The sequence below is a fragment of the Neodiprion lecontei genome, chromosome 3 (assembly GCF_021901455.1).
Source record: "Neodiprion lecontei isolate iyNeoLeco1 chromosome 3, iyNeoLeco1.1, whole genome shotgun sequence".
NCBI lineage: Eukaryota > Metazoa > Arthropoda > Insecta > Hymenoptera > Diprionidae > Neodiprion > Neodiprion lecontei.
Window position 1 is genome coordinate 3983833 of NC_060262.1, and position 22018 is coordinate 4005850.

The window sequence follows — 22018 nt, forward strand, 5'->3', positions numbered from 1 at the left end:
AGCTCTTTGCGAGCTGGCGTTTTAATTATAATCAAACTTTTTGAAATTTTTAAAATTCGTAGTCGATACAATTTTCACGTTCTCAAATTTGAGACGTACTGCAATTAAACGAGCTGCACAGTTTTCGTTATTTTAAAAATTTAGACGTCTACGTCTGTGAAGATATCCGTCACCGCACAATCATTTGATAAGACGCTACAAAAGCTGTTGTTTAACAAACCTTGTCGTTCTTTATATATATATATATAATATTTATATATATATAATATATGCAGATATAGGTATATATGTCCAAACTCTAAATTTATGTGAAAATTTTCGGCACAGCTTCGCAGCTGTGTTTGATTTTTCCTTCGAGTAGGATATATCTCACCTCGAACCTAGAGTACGAGATGAACACTCTCAAATAATACGCTTCTGCATCCTTGGAATACCACAAATGAATTTAATTTCAAGTTGGTACAGCACGACGACGTTGCATACGGTAGGTGAATATTGAATTCGCAAGTAGTGCTGCAGAAGTCGCTTCACATATATACCTATGCATATGTATATATATATGTGTGTGTGTGTGTACGCGACACGTATAATTATAGGTATAAAGTATCATCGAAAAGGATTGCGAAGCTAGGAAGTCACCCTGATACTTCTGCATCAGTATCTTGAATGTGCGTCAATATAATTATTTCACCTCCTATAATAATCACACGTATAATGTTGCTATGCGTTGCGTAACTAACGGAGATTGTCACAAAGCGGTTAAATAATTTCAACAGTACGACACAAACTCGCTATATATATACACAGGGAAATTATTATAAATTGTAAAAAAAAAAAAAAACAGACAAAGACATTGGTAAATTTTTCAGTCTTTGTATTTTCACCTAAATTACTCTGTAGAAATATTACGATGTGATTAATGTATTTTTTTTTTTTTTCTGGTCAGGAAATAACCTCGGGCAAAGATAAGTATATAAAAAATAAAAATAAAAAATCAGCCATCAATCCAGACCTTACCTATACATGTATATATTTTTATAAACAAAATGTCTATTCAAATACGAAGAGGCATCGTTTGCTCGAGTTGAAAACAATACAATATCCAAACGATGCGTAAATAAATACTTGTCGGAATTGAAGAGAAAGAGAGAAAGAGATGGAAACAATTTGCAGCGTATATATAAAGTGCATCACGTGGAAGGAATAACGAGGTAAAAAATCGAAGGTCTATGCATGCTCGCTTAAAGCGAAAGACCAGAATTATGCATCATGCTGGTATGTACAAGATTATAGCAGATTGTACATACATGTATACATACATATATATATATATATGCATGCATACATGCATACACGAGGTATGTGTAACGTGTTAAGCCGCGGTGGAATTTTTGTGCAAGCTATTAGCGTTTAAATTTCAAATCCCAGTGCCAACTGCAGCCTGCATTAAATTGTCTTCTATTAAAAGTGTCATGGCCGAACCTTCTCCCCCTTCCTCTCAATCCCCTTCCCGCCTTTCTTCTCCCCTTCCTCGCCGTCTCATCATCCCGTGTCCGATCGACACAGTCACTTACTACTCGGCCCGTTACTCGACACACACGAATGCTGCAGTCAAACGCGCGGCGGACATTCAAGCTCCAACTTTTCTCCGCTGGCTCTTAGCGAAACGACAAAGGCGAAACGCGCCGAAAAAGCTCACACCTCACCCACCACCACTCTAGTTACTTGCCTGTCGGACTCGAGACTTGATTGATATTACCTCGCCATTTGATCTAAATACTTTTAAAAGATCGATGAGAATCAACTGTACGCAGATTGGGGTAGAGCTTACATGGAGTCGAAGTAAAAATTCATTATAGAACGTGTAAGATCGGTTCCAAATGGTGAACAAAGTAATAATTCCTTAAATTTTTCACATTCTTATTTTATTCCCACGGTCTCCGTGTATCAAGCGGGAAGTTTCAAACTATATTTAAAAATAAGCTCGTTCGCTATATTTTATACTGAATTATATTTCAAGGTTATTTGTTGGCAAAAAATCCATATCCTCGAATATTCAGTGAGATTCACTCTTTTTTTCAGTGATAAAAGAAAAAAAATGATCGTTTTACCAATCGGATGTGATCTGAAAAAAAAAAAAAAAAATTGAAACAAAACACTAGCATTCATTAATCAGCACTGTAATGGAATAACCCACACGTCAGCACTACGTAATATCACATTCAGTGACGTATTTTTGTTTTTTTTTCACTTAATCTGATCACTTGTCATATTGAAATAAAAATTAATTAATGCAGCACACGTTTCTCATGGAATATCCCATTTATGATTTTTTATTTTTCACTGAAAAGAAGACGAATCTCACTGAATATTCAAGATTATGGATTTCATTGCCGACGAATCATTTTTTTTCACTATTTGGAACCAATTTATTTAACCGGCTCCATCATGAATTTTTTTTTTTTTGACCCCATATAAGGACCACCCCAATATAATATATATATATTATCGGTAAATTATTCTCGATAAATTGGATAATTCTTTTACACGAAAGAGTTGCAAGATTCATGTTAATCTTATCGGAATTGAGCCTTCAGACGTTGCGAAAATCTGTTAAATAAATAATAACACGCGGTGATACGATTTTGTTCTTATCACTATCTCTTTGATTGGATTTCAACACTTGTTTGCGCAAGTTTCCAAACTGATATGCAATATAGTTTTACAAGTGAAAATATTTCTCTCGGTATCGTAAGTCGAAACATTCCGCAGACGGAAACTGTACGGAATAGAGAAATCATGTCAAGTACGTGTGTAAAACGAGAAGGGAATGAATTATCGAGGAAATCGAAAAGCAAAAATTATGTGTGTCAACTACCCGCAGTCGTTAGACTTGCAACGGATATTTCCACCGCATTTTTCGATCACTTCTTTCTTATCAATTAGCCTAATCCCTGAGCCTCCGTACAAGCAATAAGCTAACAGGTGAAACCACAAATCAGGGATAAGAATCGGCGATCCTTCACCCCGCGGAGTGATGAAAAGCACAAAAAGCACAGCTGCTCGATGCGCGTTTACGAATTCAAAGCGGTTGGACTTAATCAATGCGGTTAAAAAAAAATAGTGAACCTGAATATCGGCCCGCAGGTTCAGGATCAACCGAGCAAAGAGCAGCTCGGGCGGGGATTTTGCTTGCCACAAACTCTCCTCCTCCAACAACCACCAGCAGCAGCAGCATCAGCACAGTTTGTATATAGAGCAGAGTCCCAGCTTCCGAAGCCGTCTGACCTTGACCGACAAACTCCACTGCACCGAGCGTTTGCACTCGGCACCGTCGCTCCTCCTGCTGCTGTTGCTGCCGCTGCTGCTTCTACCGCAGATGCAGAAGTGCATTAAACGCGCTGCGCTAACTCAGCGAGTTTGGTTGAGCTAAGCTTATTTTCACTTGCTGAAACGTCGTTCTCGCTTAATTCCACCCTGGTTTCCTGATCATTTCGGTCAATTTCTCGCACGGATTGATGATTTCTTGTTGTTTTTTTTTTTTTCTCTAAAATTCGTATTAGTAAGGTTACAACTAAACGATGATTCGACGAAAATTGTGCAAGTTGCAGCATTCCATTCAGCTCAGGTTCCCTGCTGAATGTGATGTAGTTTTCCGACCGTCGAGTGGTCAAGACAATTTCACGGTCTTTGCAGATGCGGTACGAATGGTAAAAAAAAAAAAAAAAAAAAAACAAATTCTCGGAAGAGAGGAAAGAAACGGGGATCAATGAAAACTGTTCAAGCAAAGAACGAAATGGCTTTATTTCTTCACTCAAGACTTTATTTTATCATCAGAATAATATTCGTTGCAAATACAGTCGAAAATGTGTCTCATGCAGTTCTTTTCCAAAATCTTCGGAACGAGATTCTGGAATCGATTAGATCGTGTGAAAAGCAATCAATCTTTTTTTTTTTTTTTGTCTACACTTATGACGTGAGTGCGTGGTTTTTTCGATGTTGATCACAGTTCGCGATGACGATTGAAAACGTTGAAATCGAAGTGACATCAAGCCTGCATCACCTATAACGAAGGTCGGCTTCAAGTCACTGTAAGATCAAGTCAGACTTTGCTGTGTTCTGAAATTTCATTCCGACGAAATCGCGGTTATGTTTATTGCGAGGACTCGAATTTGTCCACGGGAAAAGTAACAGAACTTCAATGTTGTTCGTAAGTTTGACTCTAAATCACGGAAGGAGAAATTTATTTCCGCAGGTTAAAAATGCACCTGGAATCAAGTATCCGATCCGTTTAGAGAGTCCGTTTAAATGGTTTTATAGTAAGTTGCGGAACGCTTTGCAGCTTTCAGAGAGGTATTATTACTCTCTTCGCTTCGCGGCAAAACCATAAAATACCGACAAAATTCACACCTACATAGTACAAAGCGTCGTGCTGCATTTTAGACAGCTAGAACGACTCGAGTGTGTGGGTATAATAAAGTACAGAGTGACGCGACTCTACGTCCTTCGACTTTTTGACACCGTCGTGTAGATCTCGTTGCACGCACGCATGCGGGGCTATAGAATTTCATGCAACTCTACGTTATGCATATACGAATACCTCACGTTTCAAATAAGTAAAATTATTCGCATCGTCAACGTGTACGAACCGTTCGTTTCCAATAAAATATAAAATAATTACTTCAATCTTTTTATGAAGTTTCGAGACTCCAAGAATCTGGGATTCAACAAGGCGACGTTACATTAAAAAAGAAGTCTAAAATCATGTACGTATAACGCATATTTATTTCGAATGTTCATTTCTAGTTCGTAATGTATAAAAACTCATCGTTAATTGTGGTGTGGTGATTGAATTGTTCACATCCCGGATCATTGGAAATAATTTTCCTTTATCATCATCCGCGTCGTAAGTACATTAAATATCGTTACGAACGATCAATTCGAGAAATTGACAACATCAAAATTTCATTGCTTCGAAAAAAAAAGAAAAAAATTACTCAAACAATACCCAATTGAGTGATTTAATAATAATAACAACAACAACAACAACAACAACAAAAATAATAATCGTGGGAAATTTGCGTTCCGGCAAAAATGCAGGCGGGTACAGTGAGAGGTGGTAAGGTATAGGAAAAAAAAAACAAAAAAAAACGTAGCGGAGTTAGAGGGAAGGGGAAATAAAGATATGTACACACACTGCGAAGAAAAACGAGGCAAAATTTCAAGGCAGAAGGTAGGTAGGTAGGTAGGTAGGTAGTCAGAGGTGTTCGTCGTTGTTCGAAAAGGCGGGGGAGTGGGGTTGGCGGTAGGGGGACGGGCAAGGGGTGGGGGCGGGGGGGGGGGGGGGGGGAGGGAAGAGAGCGGGTACATTGCACTTATCGGTCGCGTCTCCTCATCTGGCTCTCCGCTGGTATACCTACCTACACACACACGCACACACACACACACAATAGGTAAGATGTACCGTCGCGCGAGGCGCCTACTTTTGCGATGTTCTCTACCTACCGTACGTTCCGCGGTTTGAAAATTTCTGCAATTGCACCAAGTGCATATGTATGTAGAAGAGAAGGCAGGCAAGTAGTAAGAGAGGCGGCCGGCTAGCTGAAACGGGAGGGGGGTGGAGAGGGACAGAAGGATCAGAAGGAGAGAAAGAGAGAGAGAGAGAGAGAGAGCCTCTTGACGCACACACCGCCAGTGGACGCCGCCACTCTTCCATCGGCGTTAGTCCGTCCACGAACGGCTTACACTACTACTTTGCGCAGCGCTGAGGCTCTTGGCTTGCCTCGTTGAGCCGCAGCGCTGCGCTGCGCTGCGCTGCGCTGCGCTGTGCTGGCTGCTGGAGCTGCGCACGCACACACACACGTGCCCACCCGGTGAAAACGTACACGTGCAGCGCGGAGGGGAGGAAGCGCAGCGCGGCGGGGAGGGAAATAAGGGGCGTCTAGGGTGGGGCGAGGGGAAGGGGGGGGGGGGAGAGGAAGGTCTGTCGCAGCGATCATGCCTGCCCGGTTGCATCGCCGGGTGGCGCGGTGGTGGCGCGGTGCAACGACGATAGTGGGGTTGCAGGTTTGCGAGTGTGCCGCGCCGGTGGCGCGCTATCCAACTCGTGGTGAGAGATGCAGTTACGCTAGCGCAACGCGGCCGGTCGCAACTGACAACACTCGCCAGCTCTTGTCGCGGTGCACGCCGCCGCCCGCGCCTCTTCGGCAACCGTGAATTTATTACACGCGCACACATATATATGTATATATATACATATATATATATATATATATATATATATATATACACGCTGGTATATACCGTCTATATATATCTGTACATACATATACCTATGTATGTATACATGTATATATGTACACCGACCTACGCGAGTAAATATATTATGTGCGTGTGTATACGTATATAAATATTTTTACGCGACGCAAACAAATACGCAGACATATACATATATATATATATATATATAGTGCATATAGTGCATATATATATATATATATATGTTTATATGTATGTATATGTATATATGTATGCGTAAAGTTTAATAAACGAGTATATTAACAATAATAATTATTAAACATACAAGAACATACGATAATATCAACGTGTATGTGTATATGCATGTTAACTTGGCAGATGAGAAGGTAGAGAAGAAAAATAAAAAATTACCGTACACGGATTGCAATTTTCAATGTTGATAAAAATAAAAATGAACAACGAACAAGGAAGCGGATAAAAACAAAAATTAATGCAAGAAACAAGCTTTTCTTTTCTCACTTTCGTTCTGTAATACTTCAAGCACGGTAGTTGTACTGCGGGGAAAAGTATACGAATATGTAAAACGACTTGATAAAAGGAAGGAAAGAAAGAGATAATAAAATAAAAACTCCCGAGGGAGAGATTGAATCGACGCTGATAAAAAAAAAACCAAAAAAAAAAAAATACAAACAATCGTATTCGTTGCACAAGTTTTATAAGTGACGTTGTTAAAACACACGTACATCATATATACAACAGAGTAATCGGGGAAGAACGAGGGAGAGAAAGAGAGAGAGAGAGAGAGAGTGATCAGTCGTCGATGTAGGCAGTTCATACCTGGAAAAAGTTGTAACAAGTAAAAAAAGAGAAACGACAAAACAAAAATTTGAAAACAAAAAAAAGAACCAAAAAAAACACGAAACCAAATGAAATTGTTAAGAAAAGACCCGAAGAAATTCCGTTGAAAAGAAGATGTAACATATTTAAAACGACGTTGAAATGAAAGTTTGCGTAAAATAAAGAAAGAAAAAAAAAGGAAAAAATTGAGGTGTCGGTAGTTTTGTTTGTTTGTTTGTTTGTTTTATTTATTTATTTTTTTTTTGCCATCCCGTGGGGCGGAAACCGGAATCATTTCTTATATACTCTGGTAGGGGGTGCAAGGCGTTATATACTTCGGGGGTTGCGTGCGCGTCGGGGGTTTTGAAGTACTCTATCAGTTCTTACCGTTCGTTCGGGTTCTGTTAGATACGGGACAGTGTTTTTTACTTCCTGAGTATTAAAGTGAATTGCATAGGAATACATACGTCTGACGAATATGTTTATACGTACATGCATATACGTATATAAAACGTAAGCGATTAGTTTGTTACATCGAAATTTAGTGAGTTGAAATATTTGCGTAGATTCTGTGACGAGCGGAAAAATCATCCGGACAAGTGTAATTCGTAAATAATAAAACATGTTCGTGATCAGTTTCTTCAAGATGATTGATTAAAAGTTCCTCCTACAAGCAGCGCTGGAATCTCGAGATCGATCTACATTTTTGGCGGACAAACAGTGAGTAGTGAAAAAATATCTTATCGCGCATCGTCGATTAGCCGTAAAAATTGCCGTTCCGCACGTTTTCAGTATAAGTAATATGAAAAAAAAATAGAATTAAAAAAAAAAAAAAAAAAACCCACGCGACGACCTCAAGTTCTTTCCGATCCGTGGATAATTTTTTACCAAAATCTGAGATCCGATGTACGTATGTTTAGTAAAAATCCACTCGACGCGTCGAATTTTCAGCGGATCTGCAAGCTCGCGCGTCGGCTGGATCAAGCGTCGAAAATTCACTTTTGCGTTGGCACCTCGAGAGCATATAAAGTGACATTACAGAGCTGTAGTGCGATGCATCAGCATCGCGAGCACCAAAATGGCCGAAATAGCCGACACGCGCGGCGTGTTTTTCACGAAATGGTAGCCGAGGGATAGCAGATACGAATAATTGTTAATGTCGTTAAGTACGGTTTCTCAGCTGCTCCATTCTCGTACTCGTTGTCTCTTCACCGATCCCTTATCAATGTTTTGTCTACGTTGCAGCTCGTTGTGCCACCTCCCTCACTTTAAAATCTTGTTGTCAGTGAATTCTGTACAATTCTATTCGCGCAAAGTCAGGATCATTGCGGTTCGCCAAAACGACGACGCTCATCCGTCTTCAAAGACCTCTGAAAACGCGAAAAATTTCAACCTGTCTTAATCGGCTGATTCACTTGCGCTTTTTTGAAAATCCAATTTTACCGCCAATTGTGTAAGGGACGAACTTCGCGGGGTTTTTACCCAAGTTTTGAATGCCACGTGGGGGTCGCGCGTTACTGTGACGTCACGACCCTGCGCTCTGCGGAAACAGGTCGCCATCGTCGCGTCGTGCCTGTAAACATCATCGAATTCCAAAAATTTAAGCGAAGGGCTTTCGAATTCTGTGCTCGCTTTTAGTGCCCGTTCAACATCGCGAAAACCTTCTCAAAATTTTCGATACTCGTACAAATATTCACGCTTCACAAGTTCAAGGATGTTTCGTTTGCAGCTCTGCAGTTTGTACCGTGAAGTTCACTGAGATTTTAGTAACCGGGAAATAAGTTTCCCTTTTTTTCTTCTCATTTGAAAGCTGAATAACCGATCGGATAAACTGACTTCTATCGATGAACCGAGCCGAGATTTCGTCACAAAGAGTACTTCCGAATTTTTCTCATACTTTCTTTGTTCTCTTTTGGTTTGAGGAAACTTTGTGCGAGAGTCACGTATCAAGTTTTCTGTTCTCGTTCGCTTCTCCATCGTCATTTCAGTAAAAATTCTCAAATAAAAATAGCCAAGATGACAGTTGAAAGAACACAAAATTTTCTACGGTAAAGAGAGCAACTTGAAGTCGTGTCTGAAAATAGGTTTCAACTTATTTTTCAACTGCTTCGAAACTTTCGGTGACAAAAATACCTCAAATTAACCCCAGAACGATAATGTTATTTTTTTTTACCTGTTCCGGAAGGGGGGGGGGGGGGGGGAGGGGAGGAAGAAAACGCCCCAATCTTGTGAATTCCATATCTCGGGTACATCGTATCGTTGAGAGTTCTATAGGGTCTCGTTCTCTTCTTTTTTTAACAGAGAATCACGTGGGCTAAAAAATATTTTCCACGAGTTCCAAAAAAAGTGGACTACGATCAGTAGGCGAAATATAAAAACGTGAGATGTTCTCTTGCGGCGGGAAATTTACATTCGCCTGGTGTGTTTTAGGGTTAATTTTTTTTTTTTTTTTTTTATTTGCAAATTACGAATTAACAACGCGGTGATAACGAGAATAGCGAATTCGCGAATGATGGTGATGGTCGTCGGTTACTTTCACGGTGCATGGAGTTGATTCTACACTAGGGTTAAAAGAATTTGAATAGATCGCGGAACCACTGTGCAACAGCGAAGGAAGGCTGTGAACGAAGAGAGGAAAGAAGAGAGTTCGAGGTGCAGCCACCGCATGCATTATACGTGGACATGTCAGGCGCGTGTATCGAGATGGTTGCGTTACATGGGAAGAGTCGGCGAAGAGTCGTCTAGTGCTGATCTGAATCGGGGTCAAACCGAATTTTCTACTTTAACCTACTGGATATACGGCGTGAATTTAGCTTTCTAAAACCTCCATCCATATTAGAATTTAAACAGCGCTAACCGGCGCTCCGCACGGAAACAGACGCCTGATTCGAGCGTCTTGTCATTTACCGAAGAAGTCAGTCTTAGTCCTCGCCGAATGCTGTAGTTCCAACATGGGGAAGCAAAAGTATCGAAGATAATAACGAGGATCAGTTTTTGCGTCAACTTTCGGATCATGACAGACCGTCCAAAGCCACCGAACGTTTTTTGATTATCCGACAATCGGTTCGTGACAAAGTTCCGAATCATCAAAGCTCAGACGAACCATTAAATCGAATGTCGAAATTCCAAACGGCCAAGACTTGGAACTTTAACAACCTTCCTGTATACCCCGATGTGTTTACTGCACGTGTGAAGCTTATGGCAACATTCATGAAGTATCGACCATTCGGAATTTGGACGTGCGATGTGACGGTCTGAGACTGAGCTTCAATATTCGGAACTTTGACCTGCACCGAAGCCAAGAATCACCCAAAAGTGTCATTTTCTCGATGACCATGATAAGAACGGCTGTCTTTCCGAGCATTCTGCTCGACCCGACTCGCGTACACACCGAAGTCTTCATCCGCACGCGTGCATCGAGACCCCCATAGTCCGAGGCACCAAAGAGAAGTCTGTGCCAGCCACAGTCCGTGATTAATCCGTTGTGCGGTATGGCATTGTGTGGCATTACGTGCTTTCCAGCGTCTGTATAGCTCTTGACCTCCGATCTACCAGCATGTGCAACGCGTAACGGCAACGGCACCAGGCTCACATGAGCTTTCAGGGATGGACCGAGTCCACGTTATTCCAACCACGTACGGAAACAACGACTTGTTGCCGAAAATCTGCCGGGCTAGTTTGCTCTCGACATTGTTTCCACCGTTGGTCCCGATTCTTGTGCTCTTGTTGAACGTTTTAAAGCAATCCATGACCATCGGGCGATATTTCACATTTGCTTTATTGGGTTTTCAAAACCGTTTTGTTACGGGAACAGAAACGACGTCGGTGGCAACGAATTTTTGTTGATCAGTCGCTAATGGCAGTTGGTTAGTTTGTTCGTAGCATTGGGATATTTTAAAAATGTGGCAAACCACTTTGCTTCAAAATTTGATAGTTAATTATCTCGAAACTACACCCAGCTCAATTCATCGCGTTCATATATTTTCTAAGAAAAATATAATTTGCTTTGAAAAATACAGAGGGGGGGGGGGGGGAGTGAACCTTTCCACGCAGAGTTGTTTTCTTGTTATTTATCTGTGGTTAGAAGTGCTGACATTCGATCCTACATGATGTCAGTTATTAGAACACCGCGTACCGATTCGTTAGAAAAATTCTTTCCATTTTAAAATCCCCGTTGGAAGAACAACGCTGTTTGCACGTAGTGTTGTTTTCCCGATAACGAAATTATTTGAGGAGGAATTTTTTTATCTTTTTATTTTTATTTTTTTTTACGCCATAGCCGATGAGACGAGGAAGAATAATAAACACAATTTCTGCACGAAGTGTCGATCCTCTCTATCAACTCACGACTTTCAATCCAACACTACCGAACATGGTTGAGAAATTAATTTTTCCCCTTACATTCTGCAGTATCGAAAGTGCACAAAAAATTGCCTAGCGCATAATTTACGAGCCTGGATAAGACAAGCACTGCTAATAGCAACGCGGGAAAAGTAAGGAGGCAAGTAGCGAGCATGGAGTCTCGAACCACATCCAACCAAGGGAGTAAAGGTCAGTTTCACTGGAACCTCTAGTGTCGTACATTGGTTTGTAGGTGTATCTCACAACCAACCACACGCATACACAACGACTTATCGATCGTCATACCGAATTGGCAATCGTTCTTTTCCAACGTAGGTGCGGTTAACGTTCCCATTTACCATTCTTGCATAAAAATTCTCCTCTTCAGTCGTCACACCGAGCGTGTCGTTCGTTCTGATCGTTATCTCCCGGTTCACAGATTTTCAGACAAGTTGGTGTCGGATGATTTCACGAAAATCGTCGCGCGTGGTTCCCTAAGAAAATCGCATCCACCTAGCACAAAATTCAGCTTGCATATGGAGCAAATAACTGCAGCGTTGCGAGTAATACCGGGAGTATTTAACATCGGTGACATTCAAGATTCGTATGGACAAACGTCCCGGCGAGACCGTGTAAAGATAGAAAAGAGAAACGATAGAGAGAGAGAGAGTGAGAGAGGGAGAGAGAGAAGGGGGGGCGGGGGGCGGCTCATCCGGCACTGGGGGGCACCGGGGGCACGCTAGACAGTAGCTAACAAAATGGCCGACAGATTTAGAGTTATGTAACTCGTGTGCAGTCTGCAGGCTGGATATGTATATATATATATATATATATACAATTTTTACATATATATGCAGTGCCAAACATGAACGCTCGCTTATAACTCGACGTTGCCATTCGCAGGGTCAACCGAAAGGCGTCAGGCCTCGTAGTTCAATTGCGACGTTAAATTTTCACCACCTAGAAGCTTCGGAAGCTCTTGACTTTGCCGATAATTTGCGAGACCTGGACTAACTTGAGCTTTCGTCAGAGCTTCACCGTCTCGCACGGAGTTGTAAGAAAAATTTTTCACCTCGACTTTACGACGTCCAACGTCATTCGTTTTCTAAACCTCCAAATTGTTGAGGTTAATTGTAAAGCTACATTACTGACACCGTGATATATATATATACACACACATTATTCTGTGAGATATTTTACAACGAAATTTTTCTCATTGTATTTATTACAGTAGCGATCAAAGTTGAGATGATCGGCAGTGTGAAAAGGAGCCAGTAAATCGGGGGAAACAATCATTAAATACTCGTGTGTATATATATATATATATATATGAACATTGACGAAAGTGTAACGTTGCGATGTGTTAACGCAGTGTTTGTATGAACAAGGTGCAAAGTTCATGGGCAAGCGGGGAGCTTGCGAGCTTGCGACTTTGCATAAGTATAGACTCCGACTTGTACCGTATATCTGCTTAATAAGACCAGCATGTAGAGAGGTACCGCTAGATCTGGACTGGTAATCTGGCATAATGTGTGTGTGTGTGTGTGTGTGTAAATAAACATACACACAATAGTATAATATATCATAACTTACATCACGGTATTGGTATTATACATGGAAATATGCACGTACAATAATGCGCTTGTAGGTATAAAACTCAAAGCAATCAGGCTACGCACAATATGCCTGTGTAATAATGTTGTGTGATATGCGATTGTGAGAAACGTGTATTTTTTATATTTGTATATATATATATATATATATAAGAGAGTATTGCGAACTTTTAACGGATCAACAACTGCCGCAGGGCAATGCAATGCTCCCCGTTGTGCAGGTTCATCATTCCCTGTCAGATATCTGGGTTACCACCCATCGTTGTCTTCAATTTTCTTCAATATTACACGAGCGATTTTTTTCTTACGAAAGAATTCCAAGATTGAGAATAAAATTTGAATCGGTCACCGTTCGCTGGTCTCTGAAATATATTGAGCCGCTTTTTTTTTTTTTTTTTTTTTTTTTTTCTCAACTAGATTCATCCAAAATCTTGTAATTCAAAAATTGGTTTATCGTAAAATTGACCAAAGGCGGTGAAGTCACTCGTTTGTAATTGATGCAGAAAAAACGTGTTCAACGAATGTTGTTCAAACGCTAATATATAGTTCGTAACAATCGTGAGCTTTAATGGAACATTCGAAATCGCAACGATTGTTTCAAAGCTAAGTTTTCGTACTCTTGGTGAGAGGAAAAATAAAAAAAAAAAATAAAAAAATTCAAGTACAAGCAGCGGCAGCTGTCATATTTTGTATACTCAGACTCGCATTAAATGCTAGTCTATCTTCAGATTATTTTATCTATTCATTTGGTATTTTCATCTTTCACGTGAAAAACTTTTACACCTTTCGTGAATCGGATGTGAAAATAGAAAAATGGATTCTAAAAAAAACTGTACGTAGAAATCGTCGCGGATGTAAGTTTTCAATTGTTTATTTCGGTCCTTCTTTAAACAAATTTTATCCAGAACGTGATGAAATCTTGAACGGTATTTTTATTTTTCTATTTTTATTTTTGCAGTGATATTTTTTCATCCGCGTTTTTATTATTTCTTTTTCTCACAAAATATTCCTGTATCTTAAAATTGGAATTGAGATGTTACGCGGAACGAATGTGTAGAAAACAGTGACTGAAATTCATTTCAGTATCGTGATAAGCCAATTTCTCACAATCGAAAATCTATATTTAAATTCCCGTCGCTGTTTTTTGTTTTCCTTTTGCGCGTGAACGAAGAATGAGACATCATTGTCCGAAATTTTTTACGTATTGCATAATAATAACCGATACATTATGTAACATTTTGCATATTTGTATTATCTAAACAGCTGTGCAAATTTAAACTCTGTGTTACGTTAACGAGAAAGCTTGCGATTCGCAGAGTGGTTTTTTTTCGAGAAGGCGAACCCTCAAATAAATGAACCTCCAATTGTGTTTCGATATTTGCGAGGCGAGTACACGCGACACATTTTTTTTTTTTCCATGCAATTCACTGATTCGATTTTTTCTAGAATACCGAGCTTGAAGAAAACAAACCAAAAAAAAAAAAAAATTAGTGAAATTTCAGCGTCTAGAAAAAAATAAAAGCAAAAATTAACAAATACAATACAGGTATAAACGAGCTCATAGATCTCATGTTGCGACATTATTTTTTGAGGAGAGGAAGGAGAAAGGAGAAAGAAAAAACAAATACAAAGAGCAATGTTATTCCGACTTTTGGAAGAATGTTTTTGAATAATACGGTAGGAACACTCGTCAGTTTGTTGCATTCTTGTGTGTTTTTACAGCTTTCGATAATGTTCAAATAAAATCTTCGAAATTATATACACGGTGTTAAAGGTTACGTATACCTGTATAATAGACGACAGATTGTACTCGGTAAGTCGTAATAATATGAAAATTTTTTTGTAACCAAAATTAATAATTTAAACATTTGTATTTATAAAATGAATTTAGATGTCGCCTAAGATCAATTTTAATCGGATTAATTTAATTATTTATTTACTAACCGTAATAAATAAATTTCTATCGATTCGAGTATCTTTCCGTATAAAATAGAACTGGCAGTAACGCATCTAACAGCTGTATTTTGCTTGTTGTCAGTGTTTGGTTGAATTTCATTTATAAATTTACAAAATGGGTAATGAAACAATTCAATTTCGACGCAACGGACGATTTGCAAAAAAAGAATAATATACATTAAATCGAAAAACAGTTTCTTTATCCAACGTTGCCACACTTTCTTGAATCAGATATGTCATTAATTTTTTCACAATTTTCAATCACTTGGATTAAAATATCTACAAAATTACACGTAACAAAATATTTTTTATAATCCATGGGTAATGTACGAGAATTGGTTAATACAAATGACACTTTTTTTTTGTATTTTGATCGTCAAAAGTTGCGATTGAAAATTGCATAAAAATATCCAATCTTTGTCAAAAACACTGAGTTTTACGTTGACATTACTCTAATGTCCGAACAGCCTTAACGGGCCGAATGAATTGACGTTATGCCGTGTAATATACAGACGTGCAATTCAACCCGTCGCGCGGTTGAAAATTTAGCCTAGTTTCACCGCTGGAGATTCTCTTCAACTTTCCGCAACGATCAATCGACCCTCGGTGGATAGCAACGGCTATAAATATAAACAATAATGAAAATTGGGTTAACAAGACGAAGTTCACGTCTCGTTGTATTTCTTTGCGTAAACGTAGAACTCTACGATTGGCAAAATATCTCTCATTTCACTGAAACAAGATCTGCGAGAATTGAAACATATTTTACTCAACTATACTACGACCCATTTAATAATCCGCTTCAATTCTCAAGATAATAAAGAACGTTAGCCCGAGAAAAAATTGAGCGGCGGGGGGGGGGGGGGGGGGGAAGCGACGAGAGATAAATTAAACAAAATGAAGAAGAATCTGTACAGAAATGAAAATAAAATCCATACTTCTTATCGTGAGAACGTGAGAAAACAATAGGGGAAGAAACAAACTCGGCGAAAAACAACTCGAATATAATTTCTCAATAATCGTTGGGTCTTATCTTGTTAGGAATATTTTAATTGCCAATTAGGAATTAACGCACATTGCGTTATACGAAAATATATGCTTAACGAACGATTGTCATTAATGGTTATAAAAATCTTTGATAAATCTCGCGCAGGGATCGGTTTCTTTGGGAAAATAGATTCGGTGAAAAATTTTAACGGAATATTTATAAAATACTACAGATTTTCTTCCTTTGTCACGTGCTCCGAGAATAAATCTATGCAATGATTATGAGAATATTAGGGAGTCGATAGCTGCGTTACGTAAAATCAACAATTTGGCCGCTAATTGTGAACGATATAAACGAATGTAAAGGAGCGTCGAATCGACTTGCCGCTCATTGATACGGCACTGGAAAATGTAGAATCTAGGATCTAGAATATAGGAATATGTAATCGGACGGGTCTTGAGTGTGCAAAGCGCGAAGCACAGATGACGGCCAAACTGGGAATGAGGACATTTACTGGCGTAAAGTACCCACTGTGCGTCCACTGCACTGGTGGTGCAGCTGGGAGCTTAGAACGCGTGTGCATTTCCACATATTTAACACACACACACACACACACACACACACATGATATGCAACGTGACTCATACTAACGGGCTTAAAAACATTTTCTCGCAATTTCGTTGCGCGATGGAAAGCAAAGATCGCTCGAAATCTGCAGATGTGTCTCAAGCAAATTGTGATTTCGAACTCGAACGTGAATTTGGTTTCAATCGAGGAACGAAAGTTTTTCTAACGAATCATTTAGAGCTGATTAATTTTATTCAAAAATTGTAGCTACGAATTATCAAAAATAATAAAAAGAAACGAAAAATAATAAAAAAAAAAAAACACAACAAAATGGAAGTTTCGATGCGGTTTTAAACATCGAACAAAGAATTTCGTACGCCCGCGATTTTATTTTACATGCTCAAAACGACCATTTTTTTTTTTTTTTTTTGTCAATTATTAATGAGCAGGAAGCGTGAAGCCGTTTCACAGGATCAACCTCGTTAATGTATTTTTCGCTTCTTGTGTTTTTTGTTTCATTTATTTTTTTTCAACAGAATGTAAAACATTTTTTTGAAAGTACGTTTCTGTTGCGTAAAATTGTAGTCTTGTTTCAATTAACCATGATAGATTATTTCGTCGTCGTTAAATATACTGCAACAGTTGGATGAAGAAGGAAAAATGACTAGTAAATATGAAAGACCGCTAATTGTATAATTCGCCGCAAACCGCATATGATAAAGTACTATAGCCATAAATGTCTTGAAAACGGGAAAATCTTTGGCTATCAAATAAGCCTCGTTAGTTTCCTCAGCTGCAATCGTAAACGAAATTGATATTTTTATAACAATTTGTATGCTTTTTTTATCGGGAAAAAAATTTTACACCGCTTTTACGGTGAATAACGATGAATCTTTTAACTCGCGTTACGCAAACATATCACAAGTGAATTGTAAAACAAAAAAAAAAAAACAAAAAGTACAATCGTTACAAAAAATGTAACTCGTGTATTTTTACCCAGTGTGAAACGTTAATTCCTACTTTAGACTTTATACTCCGATCTGTCTACAGTTTCCCCCTCCCATAAAAAAAAAAGAAGTCGACTTGAAAGGCTTCGGTCAAAAAGTAAAATGTGAGGGAGAAGAATCAGAAGGAGGGTTCGTAAGGGTTGAAAAATAGATTAAACTAATCGGTGTTTCTTTTATTCCGACTGTAATTTCTCGAGGACGATGATTGATGAAAAAAATAGGGGATAACAATAAATAAATAAAAAAAAAAACACAACAATTTACCGGGACAATCGTTGATACGAATTTTGGAGGTTGAAATCTCAAATAATCGAGGAAATGACTCGGAAAGGTTTGGGAATCATTTGTTATCGGGTCGGAAAGTTGATTCTTCAAAGAACGGTCGGAATTCAACGCTTGTGCTTTTTGAAAATTCAAACGTAGACATTTTGCGTAGGTTGGCCGGCCTGCATCGCGGACAAGAATATCGCTGCGGGAAGATTTCGCCGACCAATGAGATTCAATCATTTGACGCATGCGCGGTTCATTTCCAAGTCTCAAGAGATTGTCCCGGTATTTTCGTAATTTGAGGTTAAGCCTGAATTTCATCGACGCCACTTCTCACTGTGTAATATACAAGCTGATAGCAGTAATATCGCAAACCGCGAATTAAAAATTACTAAGGGACACCGTGTCGGCTAATAACTCATGTATAAAGCCGACGCGGTGCAACGATTGCGTGTGTTAGTCTACCACAGCACAATGTGCATTCTTCCCCCTTCGCGTAAGGCTTGTAGCAGAAGGTACGTTACATCCACCTGCATTTATACCAAGTCTGTGTGTAAGTTTGCACGCGTACCTTTATAAGTAGGTGCAATATATGAGCGTTGCCGTGTGCTCGATGAAAATCGATCGGGTAAAACTCACGACCTAGTTTCAAATTTGTCTCAAAGTATCCTGTCATTATGCACAACTGTACGAACCCACCGTCTTCGATAACTGTGTACCTACTAATGTGCATTATGCAAACAGCCGCTTGGAATACCTTTTTTCTAAACAATTTTTTTTTTTTTTTTTTTACCACTTTTCATAAACTCCGGTTATACGAGAAAAGCTTGGGTTTCGGTCGGAAATCATTGTTTGCAATTTCGACGGATCTTTGCGTTTTCGAACCTCTGGAAACCAAAGAACAGACTTTTATAAAAATGTCCGTACGTCGGTCTGTTCAGAAAAATTTGAAACTTACAGGATTTTACAATCAAATAACGGACATGAATAATTGGCGTGTTCCGTTTAATTTTATCTTACGGTTCTACCGGCAATAAATCGATTTTCAATGTTTTACCGATAAACATGTATTTACTCCCAAAAAACTTTTATGTTTTTCCCCGTTTACATATATATATATATATATATACTTTTTTTTTTTAAGAAAAAATTGTATAAATTTTTTTTGTTTTTCAGAAACTTTTTTCTTCCTCATTTTTCTTTCACAATTTTTTCATACGGCTGCCAAGTCCTGTGAGTTTCAGATTTTTCACCCGGCCAATTTCAAGATCATAGCGGAAGTTTGTATTCCCTTATGGTGGTGATGAAAATTATCGCAAAAAAACTTTTTTTCGCCGTGTTTTTTGTTTTGTTTTGTTTTACCTTTTTTAAAATTTATCCAAGGATATAATGCGAATAAATCGTCGTGGTCATTATTTTTGTGGTTTTTAACATGAATCGATACTGTTTCAAAAGTTTTATATTTATAAATTACCATGGTTTTCTTCAAAATTAATAAAAGGAAAGACTAGAAGAATTTTGAAATTAGATACAACAGCTTGGAGCTCAAGTTTTTATTTAAAAATGCTTCAAAGTGGTGGAAAAAAAAATCTGCTAGATTTGTTCAATTTAATTTGAGATTGCTAGTCTTTGTTATTATTTATTTTTTTTTTATCAAGGAATTCAACTAACAGATTAACAATCCAATTAATTACAAGATACTTGAATGTTTAATTTTTAAGACGGTACTGATATTAATTTTAATTAAAGGTTTTACGACAAAATAATTAACCAGTGTTGAATGATATCAACGAAATATTTCGAGCGATTTGTAACGAGAATCCCAAACTCTTGTTCACATTTCGAGTATATTTTTATCTTGCAATTCAAGGAGGATAATGCATGATAGCCTACAAATGTGTCAATTTAAAAAATCCTCAATTTACGATTGTCCCGTAAACAAATCAATAGAAAATTTTGATTCTCGAAACAAAAGTTCACGTATTCACCCGGTGTACAAAAGTATGAAAGTAAATTAAATTGTGACGAGAAAATGTTGCGTGTAATTGCATAATTATTCATACCAAGATGGGAGTATTAAAAATTGATAGGAAATGGCTGCAGACTAGATGTAAAGTTAAATTAAGAACTGCAAGACTGCAGCGAATTTTAATAATATGCGGAATAATTATTATTCAGTCAGTCGGTAGTAGTAGTAGTAGTAGTAGTAGTTAGTATTTGAATATTTAACGTAAAAATGGGGTACAAGGTATACATATAATATAATGAAACAGCGTAAAACTTCATCTGAAATGGAAAATTTCCTCGACGCGAGTTCTAATATTTTGTATTTTCTTTTAGTTTTCATTTTACCTTTCTACTCTCATTATTCATACATACCTCTAATTAATTCACCCATGTAAATAACGAGCCTTGATACTCGCCGCGGCGAGTTTGTCGTTTGATATTTTTCGAAAGGTGAAAACGGGAAGTTTTGTTGCCGAGTCTGCAGGGGATGCGATAGGGGTGACGGATATCGGGGTGAGGAAAGAAAGTAAATGAAAAAAAATTCACCTCACCTGCCCAGAGAAAAGTCTCGTCGCTTCTGTAAAGCCAGACGAGACTCGGAACGTTTACGCTCTCTGATTTTGCTTTCGTCCCTAGACGAATTCTTTTTTTTTTTTTTTATTTCTGTTGTTTTTTTCCCCCATTTCCGTCGCTTCGCCCTTACCTCGAATTCTGTTCTTATTTCAAAGTAAAATACACCGATACGTGCAAAATGACAATATTTTTACGAAGAAAATAAAAATACCTGTCAATCTTCGAAATTGTCCAATTACAACGAACTATTGATGTACAGAATATGTTGACTTTGAAAATGATTAATTTTACACTAAAATTACTTGTTCAGATCAATGCTAAAGATTCAACTATCGGATACCTATAAATTCAAGTTTTTTACGCCAGTTGAAAATCATCGTTAAAGAGTTTTTTTTTTTTTATAACGGCGACAAATTGTCGCCGGTAATTTATGTTCGAATTAATTTTTTCTCGTAAATATTTCGTCACTTAGTAATTAATTAATTCGGTCAGTTTTTTTTTTTTTTTTTTATTTACAGTGCAACGATTGCCTCAATAACAGGAAATCCGTTCTGGTCTTTGTAAGAATTCTAAAAACTTAAATTTTCAGACATTCCAACCGCATGAAATACCGACTTTGGCGGTTAGCTGCGCTTGCGGTTCGATAATCGTTAACTTGTGCATCAGGTTCAGGCTTTGTTCATTTTTCAAAACGGACAGTTGTCCGTTCTTAATTTTCAAATAAGCATTACGTTTCTTCGAGAGAAAGAGGAAGAAAGAAGCAAACGATTCCCGCATCCCGCGTTATTCTTACTATACGGCAAGAGGATTAACACCGTCTGAGACAAAAAGTTGTTCATTTATTGTGTACAATATGAAATTTGCAATTTTGCAATCGAGTCCGTCGTGTCGGTTGAAAAAATTCTGAATAAAATCGACTCGCCAAATAACGGTGGGATTAAAAATACGAATAAGAAGCGGGAAGCTGGCCGAAAATATACCGTGTTGAAGAAAAGCTGCAAGCTGTAAAGAAGACATCGAATGGACAAAAATTTGCGGTAAATCGTAACGACGATTGAAAAAAATAAGAAAAAAAAAAAAAGAAAAAAGAAAGAAAAATAGAGAATGGACGGTTAACTGATCGTTCAACTTCCAGATGGCTCAAGTCAGGCGAAGGAAAAGGAGACTATGTACATACGTCGTATGCTCGAGAGTAGAAGTGCTAAGGGAAGAAAGTGTTTGCCCCTTGAAGTTGGCCGTTGGATATACATGCAGAGGCTCGCAATAGCAAACAGAGTTCTAGGTGGCGTTTAGCACTTTGTAGAAGCAATTGGCGAGCTGGTCGTATTATATCTACGAGTACGTACGTGCATCGACTTTTTTAAACCTAGGCTGGAACCGCGAGCTTTTTACAATCGCAATTAATCAAGCCGGCAAGGTCGGAGTCAAGACTCAACTGACAATGAGTCGTTAAATCGTGCAGTGTCTACCTCCTTATTTTCTCCGCTTCGTACGCGTGGTCAACGCTGCGTAGACACGTATGAAGTTACCGAGTGCGCATGATACGGGAGATCGTACGAGAGGAATTATCAAAATACACTGAGAGAAATTTTTAGTTCCGGTTA

The 22018-nt window shown here is 38.4% G+C and overlaps 1 protein-coding gene and 1 long non-coding RNA gene across 9 annotated transcripts in view; one reads left to right on the forward strand and one right to left on the reverse strand.

Moving 5' to 3' along the window:
• LOC107227249 (mushroom body large-type Kenyon cell-specific protein 1) overlaps positions 1 to 22018 on the forward strand; it is a 99552-nt gene that overhangs the window by 19417 nt on the left and 58117 nt on the right. For 5 of the 8 annotated variants that reach the window (XM_046733385.1, XM_046733382.1, XM_046733381.1 and 2 more), the window contains exon 1: positions 6314 to 7815. The exons of 1 other annotated variant lie outside the window; for it this stretch is intronic. The gene's annotated coding sequence lies outside the window, so the exon portion shown is untranslated. Of the gene's footprint in view, positions 1 to 6137; positions 6213 to 6313; positions 7816 to 22018 lie in introns of those variants that run through there. 2 more of the 8 variants (XM_046733377.1, XM_046733378.1) reach the window with 2 other exon arrangements.
• Positions 3905 to 5778, reverse strand: LOC124293245. Its single transcript, XR_006903158.1, has 2 exons — positions 5506 to 5778; positions 3905 to 4063 (listed from the first exon to the last, which is right to left on the reverse strand). It is a non-coding gene; the product is annotated as an uncharacterized LOC124293245 (long non-coding RNA).